The 26,677-nt window shown below is 41.4% G+C and overlaps 1 long non-coding RNA gene across 1 annotated transcript in view; it reads right to left on the bottom strand.

Annotated features, from left to right (window-relative positions):
* Positions 1-336: 336 nt before the first annotated feature.
* Positions 337-26,677, bottom strand: part of LOC116150882 (uncharacterized) — a 45,915-nt gene continuing 19,574 nt past the window's right edge. Inside the window, exons 2-4 of the long non-coding RNA XR_004134716.2 lie at positions 19,588-19,678; positions 4,860-4,929; positions 337-505 (exon numbers count right to left, since the gene is read on the bottom strand). This is a non-coding gene — a long non-coding RNA (uncharacterized LOC116150882). The remainder of the gene's footprint in view (positions 506-4,859; positions 4,930-19,587; positions 19,679-26,677) is intronic.

The following is a 26,677-nucleotide window of genomic DNA, read 5'->3' as shown; positions in this document are numbered from 1 at the left end:
AGGTGACGAATACAACACATTCTATGATATGATAATATAAGGACATGGGTACTCATGCCGAATTTGGCCACAAGAAGCAGGCCCTGTGTGAATTTTTCTTGGACTGTACTGACCAAGGTAGCCTGTTGCTTGGATTGTTTCCCTACCCCTTCACCATCACACCTGCCCAGAGGGAGAGGCAGAACCACAGCAACTGCAGTAGAGGCTGCTACGTGCCCACCCAATAGCCATTCTCCCTTCTTCCTTAGGAAGAAACACCTACACAGTTAGACACTGCAGTGGGCCCAGCTGACAAACCACATTTCCAAACATCGCTTATAGATACAGGTGGCCAATGAAATTTAAGCAGAAATTACTGGGGAAAGTTGCAGGAAAAGGTCTTCAAAAGAAGTTGATTCAATTGGAATGCAAATGCCTTAACTCACCTCCTTTCCTTCTTCCTAATGTTCACAAGGCAGAAGTGATGACTGGAGCTCCAGCAGCCATCTCTCAAGAACAAGGTGACCTTGAACATAGAATTCATGCACTAAAGATAGAGCAGCAAAAAAAATACAGAGGGAGCCTGGGTTCCTAAGGACCATGGAGCTGCTGTACTAGTTCTGGACTGCTTGCTTCTGTTCTACACGAAAGGAAGTACAAAAGGGCCTTATTTTGTCAAAGCCACTGTTCTTCTGAGTCTATTATTAGAAGTTGAAAGCAATTCCTAACTGATTTAATGATCTAATTAACTTTATAAAACGATACCGAAAACTAGAAAGAAAGTTAAAAATGAAAAGTTGTAGATAGCTTAACTCCCCCCCCCCTTTTTAGCTTTCTTGAGAACAAATGTGTTGCTCTCATAGAAGGTTTCTATTATTTTAATCTGCTAATCTTTACTTTTTTTCTTTTCAGTTAGACTGAAAATGAATAGAAAGGTACAAGTTAGTTATAGGCCACATCACTCTATGTCCCCAAAACTGCCTGAAAAGAGTACCCAGCCCTGTTACTTGCTCTCAATCAGAAAAAAAAAGTACCGTAGTGGCCAAAGTACTATTCCCCCATGCTCTTATATTAGTATTCAATGTACTCAAAGAGCATCAAAACACTTCCTTACTAAACTGTGTAATTTTGCATTGTAGAGGCTGACTTACTTGGATTCTAAACACTTCAGACAATTTTCTCTTGATCATTAAAAACACAATTAAATCTACAAAACAGGTATACAGATGCAAAATCTGAAAAAAGAAAAAAGAACTCCCAGGTGAGGGGAATGAGCAGGGAGAATTGCTGAGTGAAGTGACTAAAAGCAGACTTATAAAACAATAGTTAGAAAAAGTGATAAAAACAAGAATAAAAGAGCCTCCTCAGGTTATAAAATATAAGAGGACCTGCAGCCAGTGGGACTGACTGCCCCCGGGCCTGAACCTTCTGAGCCTCATTTCTGTTTACAAGAGCCCCATTCACACCACCTCACAGGCTGTCCTGGGGGAGCAATTTGGGGAAGGCAAGAACTATAAACAGAAGGCACAGTAAACAAGATCACAAGCACTGCCAGGTACAGGACATAAAGCAGAACAGTTCGTCTACACTGGGCTCCTAATCTAATTTTACTCTCGTTTGAATTCCCTTCACCCTCATAATACTTCTTAAAAGGGAGGTTTAAACCAGTTCAGGGGACATCAAAACTAAAAAATTCTTGTTGCATGCACTTCCCATTTGAAAGGAAGTCACTGAACACACTAAGGTGAAGCCCCACAGAACCACCCCAAGGACACTTCCCAAACAATTGTAACCATAAATGTGTCTGTCTGGCTTACGCCACTGGGCAACAAAGTTAAGAGGAATGGGGAGTCACTTCGATTGCACTTTAATTTCAGCTCGGGAACATCATCTGAGGACAACTGAAAAATCATTCACACCAGGGAGAGCACTGACCTTGACTTGTAAGGTGGAAAGAATGGAGATTTAGGCGTCTAAAGACAGGCAGGGATCTGCCACGATTCTGTTAAAGGATCTTAGACTAGTTACTAACCTCCCTGCGCTTCAGTTTCCTCATCAGGAAAATCAGGTTGATAATACATTAATTCCAGGACCAGGTGAAGAACAATGGCCCATAGATGTTCTGGAAACAGTGATTCATTTTCCCCTTCTTCTGCACATTCTCCTAGCCCCAGACTGGCAGCCCAGAGGCCAAAGCTGGTCTATAGACATGTTCTTGCTGCAAATTGTGGGTTGTTGTTTTGTGGGGCTTTTTTATTTTTTAAGAAGCCACAATTAAATATTTCTCTAAAACTGCAGTTTCAGTTTATCTTGAAACACTGAGATGGTAAAACTGGCCTGCATTCCTCCATGGCCTCACCACTGCTGGAGGTGACTGTATGGACAGGGCATTTGCTATCCAGTTCATCAGCCTCCTAATCCAGCCATGTTCGTTCCCTTCAGTTAAATGCCTGACATTATAGACATCTGAGTTTGCCAAATCTGCTAGCAGTCAGTCACAAAGGATCCACTCAAACCACTGTCTTCTCTTCCCCCTGCCATGTCACACACTCCTTTGGTACACTAATCCAGTACTGAGGCTAAACATGCCATTCGGGCCAACTCTGCCCATGATGGAGCAAGAGATTAAGGTGAAGTTGCAAGTTTAGTTAACACTTTACATGGAATCAAGTTATGGGGGAGGACGGTCAAGGAGACACACACAGACACACGCAGACACATACACAAGATGCACATACACACATCAGTTGAGCGACCCATGACTGATTGACTATCTAGTCAGTAAGGTTCACTGTTTCCCTTTTGTGAATTCAGTGAAAAGAGTTTGTGGGAACAAACAAAGTAAAAATCATGCACTTAATTCTGTAAGTGTTAATTAATGTTTAAATGTATTTCTTTATTCTAATGTGATTCAGCATACACCTACATATATAATCAAATGTTAAATTAATTTAATTATCAAATAAACAGATAATGAGAACAAACTGTTAGGAGACTATGGAGAAACAGGCACTCTCACACTGTAGATGGGAGTATGAAATAGCACAATCCCTACGAAAGGAAATTTGGAAACATCTAACACAATTCTAGATGAATTTACCATTTAGACCTGGGAATCGATCATGAAGATACACCTGCATGCATGAGAAATAACATGTGCATAAGTGTATCAGTTATCTACTACCTCATCACAAACACAGTTACCAGATGTCTTGGTTTGTCCAGGACTGTGGGGTTTACTGAAACTCAGAACTTTCAGTGCTGAAACTACAACAGTCCCAGGCAAACTCAGGCTCTTAGTCATCCTAATAATAAACTGCCCTAAAATTTAGAAAACATATTTATTTGGTAAGCTTGGCAGTGATTTTTTTTAATCTGACACCAAAAGCAAAAATAAGCAAGAGGGACTATACCAAACTAAAAAGCTGCACAGCAAAGAAAATCATCAACAAAATGAAAAGACAACATATGAAACGGGAGAAAGTATTTGCAAATCATATATCTGAGAAAGGGTTAATATTCAAAATGTATAAAGAATTCACACAACTCAATAGCAAAAAAAAAAAAAAAACCCAAACAATCCAATTTTTTAAATGGGCAGAAGATCCAAACATTTTTCCAAAGAAGACATGCAGCTGGCCAACAGGTACACAAAAAGAGTGCTCAGTGTCACTAATGATCAGGGAAATACAAGTCAAAACCACAATGAGGTATCACCTCACATCTGTTAGAATGGCTATTATGGAAAAGACAACTAATGACAAGTGCTGGCGAGGATGTGGAAAAAAGGGAACTCTTGTGCACTCTTGATGGGAATATAAATTGCTGCAGCCACTCTGGAAAATAGTATGGAGAGTCCTCAAAAAATTAAAAATACAACTACCATATGACCAAGCAATTCCACTTTTGGGTATTTACCTGAAAAAAAAGCAATACTAACTTGAAAAGATACATGTAACCCCATGTTCACTGCAGCATTATTTATAATAGCCAAGATACATGGAAACAACCCAAGTGTCTATCAGTGGATGAATGGATAAAGAAAATGTGATACACACACACACACACAATGGAACATCATTCAACCATAAAAAAGAATTAAATCTTGCTATCTGCAACAATATGGAGGGACCTCAAGGGCATTATGTTATTTCTAAGTGAAATAAGTCAGACAGAGAAAGACAAATACCATATGATCTCACTTACACATGGAATCTAAAAAACAAACAAAAAACAAGCTCATCAATACAGAGAACAGAGAGGTGGTTGCCAGAGGTGGAGGGGTTAGAGGGGGAGAAATGGGTGAAGGGGGTCAAAAGATACAAACTCCCAGTTATAAAAATGTAAGTCCTGGGGATGTACAGTACAGCACTGTGACTATAGGTAATAATATGGTATTGCATATTTGAAAGTTGCTAGGAGAATAGATCTTAAAAGTTCTCATTATAAGGAAAAACTCATAACTATGTGTGGTGATGGGGGGATATTAACTAGACTTATTGTGATCATCTGGCAACGTGTACAAATATCAAATCATTATGCTGTACATGTGAAACTAAGGTTATATGTCAATTATACCTCAAATTTTAAAAAGCTTAAAAAAAAAAAAAACTTCCAGTACTAAAACCAGAACAGTCCCAGGCAAACCAGGACTGTTTGTCATCATAGTAACAAACTGCCCTAAAATTTAGCAGCTTAAAACAATATACACTTTTTTATCTCCCAATTATCTTCTTATTACGAGAGTCAGGAATGTAGGCAAGGCTCAGCTGAACCTGGGCTTCACAGCCTCTGACAGCGCTGCGTTCAAAATGTCAAATAAGGCTAGGGTCTCGTCTGAAGGCCCAGCCACGGGAGGACCTGCCTCCAAGCTTGCTTACCTGGTTGCTGGCAGGATTCAGTTCCTTGGAGCTGTTGGAATGCAGGCTTCGGTTACTTGCTGGCTGTGGGCTGGAGATCAATCACCCTTAGTTCCTTGCCAGGTGGACCTCCCCAACATAGCAACTTGCTTTGTCAAAGCCAAACAAAAAAGAGCATTTTCTAGCAAGACAGAAGTCACATTTTTTGGTAACCTAGTCACAGAAGCAATAACCCTTCCGTATTCTTTGGTCAGAAATAAGTTACTCAAGGGGAGGTGCTTATACAATGCCAGGAGGTAGAAATCACCTGGGGCCAGTGTAGACGCTGTCTGACCCTGGCCTAGGCATATCAGACACATTTGTGTTCTATTTCAAATCCTCTCCACTCCCACCTCTTCCTCTCGCTACTGCGATAGCAAAGCCCCAAGCCTTGATTAGCTTTACACAGGTGCAACCTGACAGTGCTTTGCTTCGAGCCTGTGATAATGTCTGATACAGGTCACAGTATTCCAAGGGGTATACATCCATAGATGGGCAGCACTATAGTGCGGCAGGGTTTTTGGCCTTTTTTACTGAGTATAGTCAGTTTACAATGTTGTGTCAATTTCTGGTCTATAGCAAATGCCAGAATTTCATTTATCACTTGGCCTCTGTACCACCTTTCTTCCCTAGCCAGAGAAACAGTAGTAAATGGCATTTATGATTTTTTTCACAGCCAAATAAGGTCGGAACAACTCTGTATTTCCCTTTCGCCAGTACACAGTTACTCTGGTAAGTATCCATAGGTCACTCTGGGGAAAGACTGAGGTAATGTGTATTGTTTACACATGTGATGGACTTACAACACTCTTCTTCAAGGAGACCCAGCCTCCTCTTCAATTACTGGGCTCTGGGTCTATGAGCTAACTTACCTGGGAGCCCAGGTGGAGGGCCATGATTTTTCCACTACAACATCTGACATCAGCTTTTTCCCCTCATAGCGCCTACATTTTTTTGCTCCTTTTAAATAAAATTCAAGAATTAGTGTAGAATCAGTATGGTTGTTTTGACCCTACACTGCTAAGAAAAAAATCATAAATGCCATTTCCTACTGTTTCTCTGGTTAGAGAAGAAGTACAGAGGACAGGTGATACATGAAATTCTGGCCCTGGTCGATGTCATAGTGAAACCAGTAGTTCTCTCTCCAGTAACTGAGCTTATAATTCGGATAGGTAAACTTAGAAGATGGAAACCCCTCTCATGGGTTCCCTGAATTTTGAAATTAGAGCCTTTGTAGTAAGAAAGTTGACACAGAAGGTGGGTGTGTTTTTTATATCTTTAACAGCTTTGGGTGACAGGTACATACAAAATAAAATTAGATATCACCCATTTTCTTCCCGGGCATCATTTGAGGGGGACCAAAAGTCCTGAAGCCAGAGTGTGCCCTACAGGTGTGATGTGAGGAAAACCGGGCACTCTAAGTATGTCCTCCACCCACTAGTCTACTTCTGGAAAAGGTAATTACCCCTAAGGGAAATAACATATTAACAGGAAGTCAGTTAGTTATACCCTCTATACCACCCATCAGAGGAACTTCTTGGCCTCAACTAGACGCTCACACTCACAAGACAACCAGAGACCACAAGTGGTCTACTCGGAACAATGTAAGGCAGGACCACAGGTCACCAGAAGGGCAGCACCAGGGGTTTCCCTCAGTGAAGGTCAGTACGTCAGCCTGCCCAGACATGCAGCACTAACTTCTGCTCAGGTACAAGGGATAAGAGCCACACTGGGCAGATGTGGGAGTTAACCTGGCTTAAAATCCTCATTCCCAAAAGGAGCCAAGATCTCTTGTAGCAACTCCCTAGACATGGCTTTCACTTCCCACAAGGGACACTGCATTACAAAAGTCACCACACCCAGGGGAGCCTAAAGTATGGTGTCCTTAACAGGAATTTCTGGTTCTTTAGAGCTTCCTCCCAGCCCAGATATAATTGACCAGTCAGGGGTCATTTTATGATCAGCAATGTTGCTTGGAAATACAGTTTGCATTTTAACCTAAGAGGTAGCCAGAGTAACAGAGCTGGACAGTTAACCAAAGGTCAAGTTCTCATGCAGAAAGGAAAGGCTGTTTACCCTTTACCCACCGTCCTTGTTTGAAAAAGTCTTGTTTTACAGATTCTGCTCTTCTTGAGAAGGAGCTATGTAGCTGCAGATGTGTTCCAATGTCCTTAAGGGAGTTGCAAGGAAAGGCATGGGTGGAAGCAGAATTCCAGAACAAGCCTTACCTTCTCCCTTTGTTTTTCTCAAACAAGCCCTACTTGAAGTATGAGGCTAATGTGTTTCTTGGTTTGTCTGTATGTTTGTTTGTTTGTTTGTTTGCTTCAAATAGGAAGGCCACTGTGGCAAAAAACAGACAAATCTTAGGGCTTCATCTGATACCAGAGACTGAGGTGCGCAGGATAATTAAAGCAGAACGGAAATGGTGCCCAGGCTCCACCATACCCTTCAGATTAGCCGGGAGGACAGTCTTACCCAGGTTTCAGAAAGTCACCAATTAGCTACCTATTAGGCTCCCTCTGGGTGGTACTCAGGAGCAGCTCTCCTGAACACCTGGAAGCTGCACTGCCTTCCAGGGGAGGCTACCGGCCTGTGACACAGGTCCAGGGCTAGGGGAGCCCCTACTTACAACTGTCCCTCTCTCAGGCCCCTGAGCCCTTAGGTGCCTTCAATTCTCTGCTCCCTTGCATAGGGCGCCCTGTTTTCCTCTCCCGGATTTTGTCATTTGGTTTCATTCCGTGTCCCCTGGGGTGAAGGTGGAGGGAGTTTAGGGTCCACGCAGATGAAGGGCCGAATGAAGATCAAGTGTCTCTTTCCACAGTGATCAAGTCACCTTCCCAGTCAGAGCGGGCGCCTCAGTAACAGCCTCCTGGTCTGTTCCGCTAAAAGGGTCTCTGACTCTCCTCCCTTGAGTTACATTGAGAGCAGGTCTTCCTCTGTCCTTTCAGCTTGACAGGCACCATACCCCAGGAGAGCAGAGGAGGTGAGGAACTTATTCCGCACATGAAGACTTCCAATTTTCCAGAAGCCTGCCTTGTTTATAGTTCAAGAAACTGAACGTCTGTGGGAAAAAGGTTTGCCCCGAAAGACCTCACCTCTTCCCTAGGATGTGCGGCGGGCAAACTCTCCAGGGAGACCTGGGTTTTCATCTTCGGGGCCCTGCTCTGTCCTCCTTACAGCCAAACTCTCCCCTTGCAGCTTGCCGACTGGCATCAGCCCAGTGGAGAAAACTCAGTTATTTTCTCCCTCAGCAAGTCCAATGTGCTTCTTTAATGATTCTAGTGGCGCTCTGGTCAACTGTCCAGAGAGCGAAGAACGGTCTTTGGCGGGTGGGGGTGGGGGTGGGGGGGTTGGCTTCGACAGACGAGCTGGCATCTGGGGTCCAAGGAGGGCTGTGCAGTGATTCCTTAATGAATTTGTTTAAGAGGGGAGATGAAATATAGGGCAGAGTCTGAGAAGTCAGGGGGAGAAGTGGGGAAAGAGAGCAGATGTTGTAAAAGACACTCTTTCATGTTTCCTGTGCATCAGAAATCAGCAGATGTATGTTGGCAGGGCTACAGTCAGAGAACAGAGGGAGGCGGGAGTTGACACATCTGGAAATCATTTGGCAGAGGGCAGAGTTCAAAGGCTTTCTGCCTCAGCCGCCTGCAGACCTACCTTGCCGCATGGGACAGGGCTGAGTGAGGGGCCACCAATTATAGGGTCTCTCTGGCTTTTCTAACGTGGGGGCCCTACCTAAGCCAGAGACCTGGCCTCTGTGTAGTTCAGTCACATGGAAAAGTTGAAATGATGATAAAAAGAGAGAAAGGGACAGGGGAAGGAGGGAAGCACAGCAGAGAATACACCACAACTGAGAGAAGCCTGGCTGGAAATCAAGAAACAAAATGTACTTGGACCACATCCAGTGCATGAGTTAACTTGAGAGCAAAGAACACCATTCAGTGGAGGGAAAAAAGAAAAAAAGCCTGCTCTGCTGCACAGTAACACCCAGGGATCATGCTCACACCACATTTACTTTTCTCAGAAATCTCTGCACACTTTGCCTTCACTGATTTCAGGAATGCGGAGCGCCCTCCTGATCCTGAGGGAATGACTCCCTTTGGGAGGATTTATGGGGTTCCGCAAAGAGAGAGAGAAGGGTCTCTGAGGAGCCGGTCATCACCCCACCAACCCACAGCCTCTGCTCCACTGTCCTCCCTCCCAGAAGAGGGCAAGGTCAGCTCGGGTGTTTAGCTTCCGTTCAAGGAGATACACATCTTCGGGGTGAACTTGTGTCCTGGCTTAAAGTTCCTGCCACACTCAATCGGTCAGACCCATTGGTTGCAGCTGCTGGTGGGCTGCACTCGGGGCTTCATGTGGTCTGGGTGGGAGGTGAGCTCCCAGGGAGTGGTAATGAGTTAAAGGCCCTGGGGCTCACCCATGTGAGTTAATGTGGCCCAAGACCTCAGAAGGACCAGAGTCCTCCTGGGGAGAGAACAGAGCACGGGAAAAGCTGAGTAACAAAAGACAACCAAAGAGAATAAATGCCAAGTGTGAGAGAAAACATGCTCAGATAATCTCCTCACAATCCCCATCCCCTAAACCTGTGTAACTTCCTGTCCCCTCTACCTTGACAGATATCTCTGCCATCCCCGCAGTTGCCCAAGCCAGAAATGTTCAATTCTCCCCCTCAGCTCGTATCCAATTTGGCCACAGGTTCCATCGATCCTACGCTTTTGCATCTTTTGAACGTGTTCACCCTCCTATCCCACCACCTTCAGCATCTCTAGCCTCAGTCACTGAAGCAGGCTCTTAATCTGTCTCCGTGCTGCCACGCTTCTCCTCTGAGTCCATTTTCTGAGTAATCTTTCTGAAAAATAAAATTTGAGCGTGTCACTCCCCTAAATGGTTCAATGGTTCCTGACAGGATTCAGGATAAAGCTCCGCCTCCTGAGCATGACACACACACTCTTCATGACCTCGCTTTTATCTGCTTTCCGAACCTCATCTTCAGTGCTGCACTGGTAAATGTTTAATAACCAGGCCTCCAGACACACCATGTGTCATCTCCTATGACACACTCCCCCTAAAACAATGAACTTCTTCCAACTTCCTGGCCATGCCCACTTTTCTCCCTCACCGTGGCCTCTGCACATCTTTCTCTGCCCGGAAGGACCTTCTTTCTGCCTCCCTCCCGAACCCAGCCCAGACCTAGCTCCTCCAGGAAGTCAGCCCATAGCAAGCACAGTGGCCACCAAAAGGCTGCACTGTAACTGTGCACCAGCAGGGCTGCTGCAGCCAGGCACCTTTGAGAACAGGCACTATTTTAATCTTTGTATCTACACTGCTTCACATGCTTCCTTGCACATAGCAGGTTTTCAGTAATCACTGAATTAAAGAATACAAACGGTGCTAGCTCTTAATTTGCTACTTACACTTTACCCTCTTGTAAAAAGATTCAAGGTGATGAGTAAGTGCTGTAAGCCTTCCACAGACATGGAGCTCTGGGAAGTACAGAAGTCAGAGCAGCCAGAGGAGGCTTCTTGAAGTAGAGTTGCCAAAAATTAGCAAACTAAAATATAGGATGACCAGTAAAATTTGAATTTGAGATGAACAATGATTTTTTTATTATAAGTATGTTACATGCAATATTTGAGAAATATGTATAGTAGAAAAGTATTTGCTTCTCTAAAATGCATATTGAACTGTGCATTCTGTATTTTATCTGGGAAGCCTATCTTTGAGGAAGCTGCCTTCCAACAAGAGCTTGATGAATGAGTCAGATTTAGAGAGGGCAAGAGAAAGGGAACTGTTTTTTCTCACTGGAGACCAGTGAGAGGGGTGATGAGCAAAGGAACAGAGAACAAGAACCTGCAAGGAATTCTCAGGTTGGTCTCTTAAAGCACAAGGTTTGGGCTCACAAAGGATGAGAGGCTGAAAAGGAGACTGTTGAAATTGAAACTGAAGTGGTTAGAGAGAAGACCGTTGCAATTATTCAGACGTTTGTTTGAAGTCTGTAAGTCCTGAACTGGCCCGGAGGGCACTGGAAGAATGGACAGGAAGAATAGGCAGATTTCTAAATGTGTAGGGGGCATGGGAAGGGGATCTCAGGAATCCTTAGAGATTCCTTGGGACTTGAGAGGAGGAGCCAGATTGAAAGGGGCAGGCACAGGAGGGTGAGCCTCATCTACACAAGATGACACTGATGTGAAAGGAAGACCCCCAGGGAGAAGTGAACAGCCAAGTAGAAGATGGGGTGCTAGAGCCTGGGAGTGACAGTGACCTTGGAGTGTCCCTCCATACATGATTTCCAAGGGCTCTCTGTCACATCCATGCTTTATATACATGACAGAAGAATGGGACTACCCTCACAAATACCCCAGACAGTGTAAGAGATCACTAATCATGCTGATGTGACTCCTCCTCATCCCAGGGCTCCTCAAGAATCCCCCAGGCCACTGGGCAAACGTCTTACTCTTCCATTTACTGAAGGAGTGACTGATGCAGTTCACTATAAGACATTCATAAGATGGGAAAGGGCACTTTTCCAGGAAGTCACCTAAATGGGCTGTAAAGTCCAAATTTAATATACTTCAAATCTGTGCCTGAATGGAGCAAATTGCTTATCTATGTGAAATTGGCAGAGGCACAGTCTGTGGAAATGATATGAAAATGCTTTGAAAACTATAATGCACTATACAAATCTAAGAACATTATTACTTATACATACTGAATATCTATAATCACCTAGATATCCAAAATTATGTTTGTGTATTGCCAGATGTCTGAATATTTCAAGACAATCAAATTCAAACTTCTCCCTGACACTCCCTATGCTCCTCCTGTCTTCCTTTTACATAGCACTAATTGTCATCCACCATACTCTGTAAGGAATACCTTATTTTGTGTTTTCCCTTAGTACCCACAAGAATGTATGAGCCTTGAGGGCAAGAATTTATATCTGTTTCGTTCATGACTATAAGTCTCCATTCCCCAAGCAAAGCTTATTTCTGATTGAGTGAATTAACTTCAGTTTTCAGAGGGATGACTGAGCTTGCACAGATTTATCTTGGTAGCTATGAAGTATCATTAAAGACAAACAGGAAAGAAATCTCAAAATCACAATACCCATCGTCCTATAAGTGGGCATCAAACCATCATGCAGGCCCAGTGGGAGACACTGTCCTTGTGAACTTGATTGTCCTAGAAGTAAGACGTGGGTAGGCCAATGCCTAAGGCCTTCCTGGTAGAGGATACTATAGGCATATCAGGTGACCCATGAGACTTATTTCCCTCCCTCAGTATGGACTTGCTAAGCTCAGTTTGCAAGCTCCCCTCATATCTTTAGAGCCCTCAGATCCTCATCCCACCCCTGCTGAGGACTGACTCAACAAAGGCACCCTGTGGGCTATGCTTTTCCCATCTTCCTGGAATACTACGTTTGTTTCAAATGTCCAAAGAGAGCCACATTTGAGTTCCGATTCCAGAGCTCAGCATGTCTATTTGAGACCATGATGCTTGTAGAACGGTCCACTCCCCTGTTGTCTACAGCAATCTTAACTTAGAGTGTTGGCTGGACACCACCTTGTACACGGTGCTCTGCAGAGCAAATAGAAGAAAGAGGATTCCTGCTCAGTTTCCCAGCATGAACTGGCATCCCTGATGTAGATAAACAAAAAAATACACTGTAGCTGAAGCTCAGTTGAGCCTTGAAAGGCATCCAGCTGCACTCCTAAACCCAGCTGTTATGTGTCCTGGTTAAATAACAGAAAAGACTGGCAAGTCTCGGAGAACCCAGTTGTGGAATCCAGAAGGCTGTCATGTCTGGGTGTGCTTTGGCCTCCCTGGGAGGCAGGAGGCTGTCGGGGGAGAAAGACTCAGTAGCAAGATGTTAAGGAAGATGGAGGCATCCTAACTAAAAAGGACTCTCCCTACTAAATAGCTGACTCCTTCTTGGAGTCAAGTTGCATGGAGATGAGTAGAAATTAGCAGTAAGAGGTGGGCCACAAGGCCCACAGGGAGCAACCTAGAGACCCTGAAAAAGTCGTGGGTGGTGGCACCTGAATCCCAACAGATTATCGTAAGGCAACCTCATGCCCCTCTCACCAGTCCCTCCATCTACTACTCTGTTCCCTCTCTCCTCCTGTGTGTCAATCACCTGGCCACCCACAAAGAGCCAGAGGAGGCTCTCCTCTGTCTCCTAACTTGGGGGACTGTCTCCCACAAGCTCTCCTCTTCCTCTGTAAGGTCATCTGCTCCACAGAGTCTATCAACCCTTTCTCTTTTCCGTTCCTGGCCTCAGTCGATTCATCACAGTATTCCTTTGGCCTCCTAATTACTGCCAGACGTGAAGCTGATGGGTCGGCCTTTATAGACACTATTACTGCCAGATCCTCTTCCCTTCATTGTCTGGAAGGCTGTCTCTATTTAAGCCCTAATCCTTTTTGCCATTTTTGACCTAGTTCCCATTATTTTATATTTTTCCACATTAACTTAAATAAGCCATTTGTCAGCCGGCCTGTATCTTATTGGATCCAGCTCTTCTTTTATGACTCAAATGAATGCCCAACAGAGAAAAAACTGCACCTACTTTTTAAAGGATTTAAAAAGGATTTACCTACTTTTTAAACTTACAGCATAAAGGACTAGATGGAAAGTCCCTTTAAAAATACTGGTGATATTTCTTAACTAGGCAAAGAGGTGCTGTAACTCATTACCATCCCATTCCTGGCAGTCTCCAGATGGACTAATATGTTTAAATATATTTAAAAATATCTAGCAAGTGTGGATAAAGCACTTCTTACAACTGAGAAGTCTACCCATTCCTGGATGACAAACTGACAGCAGGTGATGAATGTGTTTCACAGATAAGGAAAAGGAAAAGAAACTAAGCAAGAGAAGAAAAAGAGAGTGAAGAATCAAGAGTTTAACGAAAGACACTCATCTGAGGCATAATTAATCCTCCCTCCTCATCTTAAGCCCCAGAGCACTGTATGTATAATCGAACAGAAGCCAAAGAAGCACTGTTTTGGAAAATATTATTTCTTGAAACACACATGTCAGGACTGTAGGCCTGAACAAAGACACCTTTCGTGATAAATAACCCACAGACTGGTGCCCACCCCTTTCCTGGCATATTTCAGAAGGAATTGCATGTACCGTGTTTGTACCACAAACTCTTTGCACCAAACCAAACTTTCAAAGGCTCTCTCTATTGCTTGAATACACTCTATCTTGTTTGTCCATCATTTAGGGAAACATTAAGACTACTTAGTGGTGTTTTCACGTGCTATTCTTAGTCTATTTTCCTCCTCCAAAATCAAGTCGTTTCACAGCTGACCAACTGAAATTGTAGAGCATGTGGAACTCTCAGGGATTATATCCAGAAATAGTAATATCCAGGTGGTTTTATAATCTTGGCAAGGAGTGGTGACTGCCTTGCCCTGGCTGGTGGCAACTTGCATTGTGCAATCCAGAGACGCAGTCCGGGACGGGTGAAAACAAGAAATAAGATCTATTGGTTTTGATGCTCCAAACAGAGGAGCTGATGCTTCTATTTTTAATTCTCATTGATTTGCAGAGCCAAACCTTTCTATTTTAAAAGAGTAGTTTTATTACTGATAAAATATCAACAGTTAAAAAATATAAAGAAGCAACAGCATTAGCTCTGACAAAATTCTGCTATGTACTTTTCAATGCATTATTTTAACACAACTATCTTCCAGGTAGGTATTACTATAATGTACATTTTGTAAGAGGAAACCTGAGGTGTAATTAGCTAACCAGGGTCAAAGGACAGTTGGTATGCACAGGTCCGTCTGAACCCAGAGACCATGCTCTTGGCTACAAGGCTTTAAAATATGTTCACGGTGGAAATGTTTTTAAACTAGATATGTAAAAAGGAGAGCAAAAACAATTTTAATCATGCTCACTCAGAGATACCTTGACCAAATCTCTTCTACAAATATTGTACATATACCCCTAATTTAACAAAAAAGGGAGGTGAAGATCATATGTCACATAATGCTGTATAAGCTTTGTATTTTCACCTGAAATACATTGTGGAGGTCTTTTTTTGTCAATAAATACACTTCTACCACATCATATTCAATGACTGTTTTCCACTGTTATCCCTACAACATAATGGGTATAGTCAATCCTTTTTTTGGACGTTTTGGTTCTTATACAGAGTGCTGTGATGAATAACGTAATAGCTGACTTCTTATACACAGCTTTGTATCTTTGAGATAAATTCCTAGAAACAATATATACAATTTTTACATATTGCCCAGTTGCCTTGGGAAGTATGTATGAATTTTCATTCCTGTCAGCAATGTATTAAATTGTCCTCTTCTCCACAATGGATATTAGCATTTTGTCATCTTTGCCAATTTGAAAGTGGAAATAATAAGATCTCATTGATGTTTATTTGCTCTTCCTTAATTAGTACTGAGATGGAACACTTTTTTCTTTTCTCTTTTTTTTTTTTTTTTTTTTTTGGTCTTTGTATTAGTTCTTTTGTGAAATCTCTACTTATGTCCATAGGTCATTTCTTTTCAGGGCTCATTATATAGTAAGCATCTGGCAAAATAATGTGTCAAATACATTTCTCCCAATTTTTTCATTTTTTATTAATTTTTAAGGTTTTTAATGAAAAACTTAAATTTTTCTTTCCTGTTTTGATTTCTGTCATTGACATCACCCTTAAGAAGAATCTCTCTCTTCTTCAAGATTATAAAAAAAAATCTAAATTTCCTTCCTGTAGCTCCAAAGGATTTTTGACATTTGAATGTCTAATATTTAGTGTTTCTTGGCATAAAATGTAGCTTATTTCTTATAATCTATAAAGCAAATGTCCCAACACCATTTACTAAATGATCTATAAATTCATTACTCATTTGTAATTACATCTCTATTTTATACTAAAACTTTACATATATTTAAGTTCATATTCTAGTCCATAGATTTTTCTCCTGATTCCTATGCCACTATTATCTATTCTACTTATCACAGCTTTTAGCCACATTAATGTCTCAGAAGGCAATTTCCCTTTATTATTACCAACTATTTATCCATTCAAATGCATTTAAAAGTTATTCTGTTTTTTTTAAAAAGGCAGCATAGTTAGAATTACGTTACATGATTAGAAATCATGCAACAAGCTTTACAATTTGACTGAATTGCTCCTCCCAGGAACAAGCAAGTCATGTCTATATGTTCAAGTTTTCTTAATAATGCATTTATTTTCTTCATATATTAGAATATATTCTATGAAATGAATGGAATCTTCTCCTGATGATACGTACCAATTGGCTATTGCGAAACTCAGACTTACACAACTGAAATCCAAGTTGTCCTCAATTTTCAAGGGTAAAGTTGATGCCAAAAAAGTACTAATTGTCATTCAAGAGTCACTCATTTCAGTAAAGGTGGTCAAAACGTACAAACTTACAGTTATAAAATAAAAATTCTGGGGGATATAATATACAGCATGGTGACTATGGTTAATAATACTGTATTGTATATTTGAAAGTTACTAAGAATAGATCTCAAAAGTTCATAAGAAAAAAGAAATTTATGACTATGTGTGGTGATGGATGTTAATTAGACCTATTGTGGTGATCATTTCAAATCATTATATTGTGCACTGGAAAGTAATACAATGTTATGTGTCAATTATATCTCAATTTTTTTAAGTCACCCATTTTACTGTGATGCAACTTAGTATATAAAGGCATCAGCTAGTTCTGATGACTCTGTCTCCAGGACGCCTCCCTGAACAGTCCACCTCTCCCCAGCTCCACCACCACTGGTCAAGGCACCAGCCACTTTTGCCCAAGCTACTAACTATTTTAACTTTTTAACTTGTCCTCCTGATTACACTGTCCCTCCTTTATCCATTCTTTGGATTCCATAAATGAACAAACCTTATCACACCCCTGCTTAAAACCCTCCCAGGGCTTCTTGAAACCAAGTATCTTACTCAGGCCCACAGGACTCTATGTGATCTGGGCCCCACATCCCTCTACAACCATGTCTCCTACCTGTTCTCCTTTCTCAGCGCACTCCACCACCCTTGCCTTCTTCACACATAATCATTTCCTCCTCAGGGCCTCTCTGCAAGCCTTTCCTCTGCCTGGGAGCTCTTCTTCCAGATGGCAGTGCCTTCTGACCATTCAAAGTTCACATTAAGGGTTACCTGCTCAATGAGCACCTCCCTGACCATCCAATTTAAAGTAGACCCCATCACTCTCCCATCAGATCCTCCTGCTTTATTTTTATAGAAACATTTATCATGAAATTTTAATTTACTTGTGTAGTACATATAATCTCCCCTCACTCTGTACCCCCTTATCCCCACCTTGAAGGCATGGTCTCAGAATAGTCACAATTTCTGTCTGGAACACTACTGAATCTCTAAGAAGTAGATAAATACCTGGAACAGAGCAGGTACTCAATAAAAATCTGTGAAATGAATGAATAAATGAAGGAACTCAGGCCTTGTGAGTCCTGGTGAACACTGTTTGGTGCAAACAGCACTCATTTTACAACCACGTAGACCTATGTTTGCTTCTCAGTCTCAGAACCTATTGAATTTGAGCCCTTGAGAAAAATTATCAAAGTCTTAGAATATTGCTTTCTTTAGTTATAAAATGGGGTGATCAGTAAGTGCCTCAGAGGATTGGTTTGAGAATTAAATGAGAAAACATACATAAAGCACTAGCATAATTCCTAGTACACAAAACTTAAGATATGTTAGTTTTCTGCCCATTCCTGAGCTATTTTCACTCACCAACTAGCATCTTTACCTGTGTTGCAACTGGGAAGCTGTGGAATTTAGTGCCCAGAGAGACTCAATGTTAAAGGGGACTTTCAAATTAGGTAAAAAGAAAGGATGGAAGGAAGGATAGACAAGCTGCCATCTGGGATAGGTCTTTGTTGCAATTAGTTCTCTGAAATTCAGAAGAAATAGACAGTTCAGCAAATTTCTCCCTGTCTTAAATTGGAACATGGAGTCCAAGACAAGGACAGCTGAATAAGTCAACAGAATACTTCATTTTGCTACAAATCAACACAATTTGGGTCTCTAATCTTAATGCCACATTAGGGGAAAATACTCATTGCTCAGATGTCACAGAGCACATTGGAACTATAAAAGAGGGCATTAAACATAATCCCCAGTGGAGAATCCAAAATTCAACTAAATCGATGATTATGGTTTCCTAGAGCAATTTCACTGAGTTTCCATGAACCTCCACCATCAGAGGAGTACATAAATTATACAAGGCTATAAAATGTGACACTGTAAAAGTGGTTCATTCAGAAAAAGGAAATGAATTCTTTGACCTTGACTATCAAAACACCACCATTGATTTTTCTATACTTGCCTTTGGAGTTTACAATTGAGAAGCCACTTCAACTTGTTTCTCTTTTATTTATGTTTTAGGGGTTTAATCCCATGGATACAAGTTTCCTAAATCTTAGGAAGGGTCGATAGGTCACCAAAAAGGCCAACAATCCCAGTTTGTGGCAACCCCAGAATCATGAGCATACCTAGGATCAGGGCTCATTCTATTTGAAATACAAACTGGAAAGCAGTGGACACAAAATTAGAAATCATCTGCTATTACAAAGAGGTTGGATGAGCCTGTATGTTTTGTTGTTGTTGTTTCAACAAACATGCAACATATATTTTCCCAAGAGAGGACTGGCCAACATCAGGCAGGAGAAGTGCAAGCCAAGCCCGGGGACTCAGAGCGTGGACTTGAGAGCATACTGCTGGGTTTGAATCCCTGTTCCACATCTTACTAGCTGTGTGACCTTGGGCAAGTTACTTTACCATTCTGTGCCTCAGCCTTCTTGGCTGTAAAATAGAATAATAACAGTATCTATATTGTAGGGTTGTAATGAGGAGCCAATAAGAATCTGTAAGAAACTCAGTAAAGCTTACTAAAGTCTTCATGTAACTCAGTTATAACTCAAGGGAGATTTTCAATATCTTTGTTCTGTGAACCTGTGTCCTCAGTGGAAAGTGAACAGTTAAGTCCTCCTACCCTTAGTGGGGTGATGAACAGAGACTGGCTTCACCTTTTTCCACCTTGTTCCAGAAGGTGGAAGAGGTAAACATGAGTCATCCACACTTTTATTAAATGAAAAATTGACATAAATGAAATGAATAAAAAAGCCAATTCCACTCAACTGAAAAATCAAAGGAGGATGCAGAAATTGAGCCCCAGTTCTTGGGTTTCCAGGACTCCCTGCCACTTTCCACAGGCATCATTATAAATCGTGACCTGTTCTCGGGACCCAGATCCTGAATGTAAGTTTCCACTGCTTGGCAAAGTACAGAATATAAAAATGTCTACCTTCTGAGAGCCCCCATGGAGTCAAAAGAAGTAAATAAGACAACAACTTTCTATACTCCTGTGAAGCCTCAGAATGGAAAAGAATCCTTCAGACTCTTTAGAGTGTCAATCTGACTGTGCCCTGTTCCTCATCGCTCTCTGCCTTGCTAAGTCTTTCTTACCTTGGCCCACTAAGTACCAGGTGGTTTCTTTGAAATCTAAAAATAATTTTCCATACACTCCATGAGAGCAGCACATCTGCTGAGAGAAAATTTAAATGAAACTTCTGAGTGGCTTTCTTTACCATGAGACGGGGATGGTTTTAAAACTAAAGTTTCTGAGGGAGCAGAGGAAGTGGAGTTCATGAACCCAAACTGGGTACCCACCGAAGAGGGGCTGCTCACAAATTGCCGGCCAGTCCAGATGAGCTGTGGATCTCCAGCACCCAGGGTAGACTCTCCGAACCAGAAGATAATTCTAGAAAGTGAGAATAAAGACGTCACCCCACTCATCACAACTGTAATAATGAAGATCCATAATGACGATGCCCAGAGAAGGCCGAGAAAAGAAAATGTTACAAGACAGAGAGGCAGCTAGGAAAACTGCATACTGATCATTTTTCCTCAGGACACACCACTGAGAAAAATTAAGTCTTTAACCTCTGATGGCTTCCTGTGGCTAAGCCACAGAAATCTAATTGAGAGACTCAGGTCCACAGAAATCTGCTGTCTGCTCTGGCTGTGAAATCATATTATGATAAGCTTTTGATTTGATTACTGTAAAAAACAAAGAATTGTTGCTTTGACATCACTATATAGACTGCACACCCAAATGATGCTCTTCTGATCTTTGTTCACTAGTCTTGCCCCCTCATTGTCTCTAGCAAACAGATGAAGGAAAAACCTCAGGGGACATTGTATTCTGCTTCATTCTGGGGGTTTTCCAAATGCATTTTGTATTTCCATCATGGAAAAGACACAGAATTGAGTGGCTGTATAACAGATGGAAGGGCAATTATTTCTGGGATAGCACTGTCCTATTACTGACATTACATTTTCTATCTTTGGAATTAATAAAGATATTGGGACCACAAAGGCTTCTCATAGTGACGTGCTTGCTGCTCATTGTATCTGCCCATTACACACTGAGTACATCTTTCCATTTGCTCACAAAATTTAGCTCCAATAGTATCTTCACAAAATAAATTTTTGCCAAGGGTTGAGGTCTCAGCACAGTTTTGTACTTTTCCTTTCTCTGGCTGGTGTAAACAACTTCACGAGGCCTGCAGGCTTCTGGAGGAAGAAGAGTAGTCTCAAGTCTACCTCCCTCTTTTCCATTCGAGTAACTTCATTTACTGTTGCTTTAAACCTCCACCTCTTCTTCATCCCAAAATTCCCATGCGAAAAATCAGCTCCTCTGGCCTTCCCTAACTCTCCCTGGACAGAAAGCACAGCCCTTACCCTTCTGCCCAAACAGAGCTTTTCTCAAGATGCATCACGTCCCATTACAATGATCTCTCTGCAAGTCTGCCTCCCTCACTTGGCATTTGAAACACTAGAGCCAAGCTCAGTGCCTGGCTCTCAGGAAGCATTCCTTGAATAAGTGAATAGATGAACAAATTAATCAACTGAAGATTGCAACTAAACAGCCAGGAAGCCTAGGAACATGGGACGCTGACGTCTGCTAAGAGTATGATTCCCTCATTAATTATGAAGTTGAGGTTGCAAATGCAAACAGAAGACCGTCAAAAGACCATGATAATTTTTGATCGACCAAAAGGATCCAGTATTGGTTCTATTAGCTTAATCTTCTATGACATGCTGTTTGCATAGCCTGTAGGGATAAAATTTAATCGCCAGCATCGTTCTAAGTGTATCTGTAAGTGTTGCTCAGCTCAAGAAAATAATAATTACGATAATAAAAATAATGAAAGCAACCAATAAAGGATAATACACGTTAATTTACCATAAAGATAAACAGTATGAGTAGATGTTATTCACAGTGATGTCCTCGTTCTGTGGATGGGCAGTGGGTTGATGGGTGTTCATAATTCTATTAAAAATACCAAACCACTGTATACCACAAGGAAATATATTCAATATCTTGTAGTAGCTTATGGTGAAAAAGAATATGAAAATCAATATATGTATATTCATGTATGACTGAAGCACTGTGCTGTACACCAGAAATTGACACAACATTGTAAACTGACTATACCTCAATTAAAAAAAAAACTACTGAACCACACACATCTTGACCCCAAGACTGATCAACAATCAATTAAATTCTATGCCGGTCAGGGTTAAAAAAAAAAGCTAAAGAGAACAAATCTTCTTACAATGTATAATTCTCAATCTATTATAATTATCTGCCTTTGTATAGCACTTCAACTTAACCAGCACTCAGTGCTCTATTTTATTTAATGATTTAGATTTTTGTCTAAAGCTTCATAAAATCCTTTGTTAATACTGAAAATGGTAGCTAGACACTGCTCAAAATTCAGAAGTGAGCTGACCACGTGATATAAAGCTTTGATTTTAAGCAGATATTCTGTTTAGGGGATATTATGGACTCATGACCTATTTGAATCTACACAATAAACTACGTTAATAAAAAAAAGAAAACAAAAACAACAGGGTCCTGCTGTATTCCAGTACAAAGCTTAAAAAAAAGACTTGTGAAGACCAATTCAATCCTTATTTTTCCTCATTCACAAGCAACGTCCTTTGTTGTAGTAAAAACTAATCCTGGTTAAAGTTCAATTCAGAGGACAGAACTGAATTAACGTTCCAACAACAATAACAACAATAAAAAGAATAATAACTGAGTGGTGACTTCCCACTTGTATAGGACTTTGCTGTTTCCGTGACATCAGAACCCATACTTGCTACCAGTGCTAGGATTCACTCGGCATGCGGCCCACGGAGCAGAGCACCCAAGCTGGGCTGGATGAATCATCATTAGTGATGGTGACTGCACTGACGAGACCATCCACAGTGTTCTGCATCATTTATTCAGGAGTTAGTATGAAATTTGACCATAAACACTTCATTTTATGGCCTGCTTAGTCCTTACCTACAGAGAGCAACACAATTAACAGGAGTGAGATTAAAATTTAAGTAGAGGGAGCATTTACCACGTAAGGCTATAATGGAGCCTAAGAAGAGTCAATTAGCTCCAGGTTGAGAGCTCACTCTGAGCACAAGAGGACTTTTAATCATGAAGAAAGAATTTTAATCATGAAGAAAATGCCATTTTGCTGTATGCTATTGGAGGAACCTCTGAGTCACCACTTAAACCTGGGCTGTAAAAGACTGTCACTCTTGTTGTCTTCATAACAATTGTTCTAAAAGTGGGTCTCATGGATGATGACCTGCCTGCACGGACCTTAGAGGGAAGTGCAATGTTACAGAATGTGGGTTAATGAAAGGGTTTTGTTGAGGACAGTGGAGGCTTGCACAGCTAGGTTTAGCAAGAGTCAAGGAGGTGGGGTCACCCATTGTCCCTGTAGAGAGGGGGCCAGGGCATCCTGCTGGAGAAACAGTGCAGCTATGTTCCAGTAGAGGACCCTTTCTCTACACCTTTGTTAAGGACACACTGGAAAAGGTGGCTTTGCTATAGGAAGTGCAGGCAGACTCCTGCTGCTAAGTGGGCTGGCTTTAGATGCCAACTGTTTACTGGAACTGTCCAGGAAAGCCAGACACCCAGCAACCAGAGATCTTGAGCCCCATGTGAGATTGCAGGCCTCCCTGCCAAGGAGAAAAGCCACCCTTCAAGTGATAAGCTAAGGCTGGACACAGCATTTCCCCACTGCAGGAGGAAACCCCCAGGGCCAACTGAATCATCAAGGCAACCCAAAATCAGCACCTAAAGTGGTTCGCAGATATCTGTTCCTTGCCTCACAATATGACCCATGAAAGTTTGCAAAAGACTGTGAAATAAAACCATGTTGACCCCAATTCTCTGCTTTCCTTTGGCTTTATTAGAATGATCCTGTTATAGCTAATATCCAAGAAAGTATTCTGTGAAAAGAGGGCATCATCTGACAGGTTCTTTCTTTTCTTAGAACTAAGCGTACATACTTCTCTACCAAGCAATAGTAAATCCTTTGCCTCCTTTCATTTTGTAATTTATCACACTAGGATCAACGCTAGGAAAAAAAAAAAAAAACTATGCTGTAGGTCACATGTGTTATCAGAGTTCCTCACAAGCACACTGCTGTCTCCCTCCCTGAGTACAAGGTCTTCGTGCTGCCCACATGGGCCTCAGCCTCCGGGCACTAACCTCCCGACCTGACCCCCTTTCACCAACAAGACACCTGCTTCATGCCACACTCTCTTACAATAAATGGCAAGTTCATATACAGATAAATGAGCCCTACTAAATTGTTTCACTTTCTAGTGCGCCATGAAATGAGTGGTGATGAAAATTCTGAGCACTCAAAGAGGATATGTGTCATCAGGGAAGGCTTCTGAGTTCCTTACTTCCTCTCTGTGGCCCTCTTGCACTTGGATTCAGCTTGGCCTGCTGCCACAGAGGAGGCTGGACCGTAACAGCTGATGAGCCCACATCTAACACACTTCAAATTCTTTGGTTAAGTTTGAATGAGACTTTTGTCCTGATCTGGATCTTACAGCTCCTTCAATTTACATTTTACCATTATTGGATGTGTCACTGTTGCAGACCACTTCATTCCCTTTATGGGATAAGGCTGTGTATACATAAACTAGTAATAAATGCACTTTGGGTATTGTTCCCTAGTAGTGTTGGTGTATGTGACTCTCAAAAATGAAGCCACAGTCTCAAGTTCTTGTTCATGAGCTATTAAATACTTGGTTGGCTATTAATAATGCCAAAACAGTATACTAAACTTGGAACCCAAAAATCTCAGTTTGATTCCTGACCCTGCATTTGCTTATTTTCCCTAGATTTCCCTTTCTCCTGATGTTTCTCCATACTGAGGAGGGGTGAGGCATCATAAAAAAAGAAATGCAAAAGGCATATTCCACAGGAAATCAACAAAGACTACATTCTTGGCAACCCTCTTCTGTCAGGGACAAACTCTTAAGAAAAAAGGAAATACCATATTGAAATAATTTATTAACTGATTAAATGCCAAGACATGACTCAGGTCTCATTAATAAACCAATTACTAGCCAACCCTCCAAATCTCCTTTATGAGATCTTTCAATATTCTTTAAACTAAGTTTCCTACGGTTTAAAACAGATTGCTTGACCTTGAGCCCAAATTAACAAAGTTCTCCCAGGTACTCTCCAGCCCTCCGGGTGAGGGCTGGGTGAGAAATGACACAGGAAATTCAGTGTGTATTGCACACCGCGTGCCGAGGAATGTCTGCAGTCCTGGAGAATCAAGCAGGTACCTGTCTGTGTTTCCTGTGGTCTCAGGAGCTGGGAACCAGATCAAGTCACACCATGTTTCAACTGCAGCAAATCATTAGCAAAACAGGCAAATGGCAACAGTGCAATTGCAACAACAAGCAGGTGGCACTTTCCCGACACCAAAGATGTTATCCTGAAAACACAACTAACGGGCTAGAGTGTAAACAGCACACCTTTCTCATAAACAAAGAAGTCTTGCAGCCGTCAGGGGATCCAATCCCGAGTCTTCAGATGCACTTCTCTACAGTGGGCCTCAGAGGTCCCTCCATAATATGTATGAGTGAATAAATGAGCCAAGAAACAATGAAATGAGCGGCACTCCTGTCAACGTTTCAGAACCACTAGAGGATACATTAAAAACTTACAACATAAACCCCAGGTCTTTTGCTTCCATTCAAATGCCTCTTACTTGCTCTTATTTCTATATTAATCAGCCTCCAGCTGGTTCAAGATTTGTTATCATAGAATGAGATTCTTCCCCTTTTTTAATATCAAATTAGAGATTCAATTCCTTTGTGAATTTGCAGCTCTTTAAAATCTATAATGATTTTTCTTCTCAAGTATTATGTCACATTCAATTTTGATAGCCATATGACAGAGGGGATCTTTTCTCATTTTTAAGAAATCATCAAAATATCTGAATATTTTAAGTACAATTGTGTGATGAATTGTCCTAAATAAATCTCTTAGAGTCTTGATATACAATTGGACTTAACATCAAAATCGAATATTCCATGTGTATAAAAGTACTGTATGTGCCAGAAATAGCCTAGCTACTCCAACATAAGTGACAGCAGATGGCCAAAGCCCACCTCCCCCATTGCACTTCCTCCACGCAGACCATCACCACCCCTACACACAATATTTCCCTCCACATAACTTTCCGGATGGATACAGAGGCACCTCTGCAAAATGTACACTAAAAACTACTAACCTAAATACAGTTCAATCATAAAGTCTAATAATAGATATATAGTTATTTTAGATACTTCAAAACAATAAAAATATTTATATATACACATAAATGTATATTTTATATTTAGATAGTGCTATAGGCTCAAGTCTGCCAGCATTTGAGCACCTAGTAAGTACCACCATCTTATATATTCTCATTAACATTTTTTTCCTAAGAAGAAAGGTTGATTTCTATATCATGAATTATATTTCCAGCTGGGTCAATGCCTCTCTAGTATGAATTATCTTGGCGATACCACAGCTACAGTTTTCATAATCAACTTGTACTATTTTCCCCAGTTATGGCAAAAATCTAGCAGTTTTTCCAGGCCTCCTGCTTTGTAGATGGGGGAAAATGTTATAGTTATGCTGAGACAGAGGTGGATGAAAATTATATAAAAGAAGCAGGAAAAAAAGTGTGTGTGTGTATTACTGTGTAAACATATACATCCCTTGTCTGGTTGTACAGGAAGCAGACTTTGGAACAGAGCAGGTCTCTTTCTTTCAAAGAGATCCACATCATTTTCCCAGGTTTTATCTAAATACAAATGGCAAGACAATCTAGACCTTTTCCCTTTCACATCCTTGCATTTTTCTCCCATGAATAGTTTCTGGGCTCAACCCTGATCCTGCCACACAGTGGCTTTGTGACAACTGATAGGTTACTTAACTTCTTAGAGCCTCTCCTTGAGAATGGAGATATCAACATCATCTGATTCAGAGGGTTGCTATGGGGATGAAATAAAGAGCATCAACGTAAAGTTCTGCGTGCTTCTATTCACTTACATTAGATCACTTTCCACTCCTGCCTTTCTTTAAGAGTAAGATTATCTGTACCATTCTATCAAACCCCACCTTCAATGTACAAATTTGCAAAATATCAGCTTTTCGTCTCTCTGACCGTCAATAAGTAGATACCCTATGCACGCACAGGATACACATACATGAAAACGTTCACTTTTAAAGACAACGGGACCAGCATCAAGGGAGTCACATAACAGACATGTTTTAAAGTAAGGAATTGTTTTCCAAGTATTACTTTACCAACTTTCCACACACCAAGTTCCCAAAGCAGTCAAGAACATCTGAGACTGAGCGGGCTTTACGTTTCCCCTAATGGGG

This window comes from Camelus dromedarius, chromosome 3, assembly GCF_036321535.1.
Source record: "Camelus dromedarius isolate mCamDro1 chromosome 3, mCamDro1.pat, whole genome shotgun sequence".
NCBI classification, from domain to species: domain Eukaryota; kingdom Metazoa; phylum Chordata; class Mammalia; order Artiodactyla; family Camelidae; genus Camelus; species Camelus dromedarius.
Note: the sequence above shows the minus strand (reverse complement) of the source record. Positions and strands in the feature narration are given on the sequence as shown.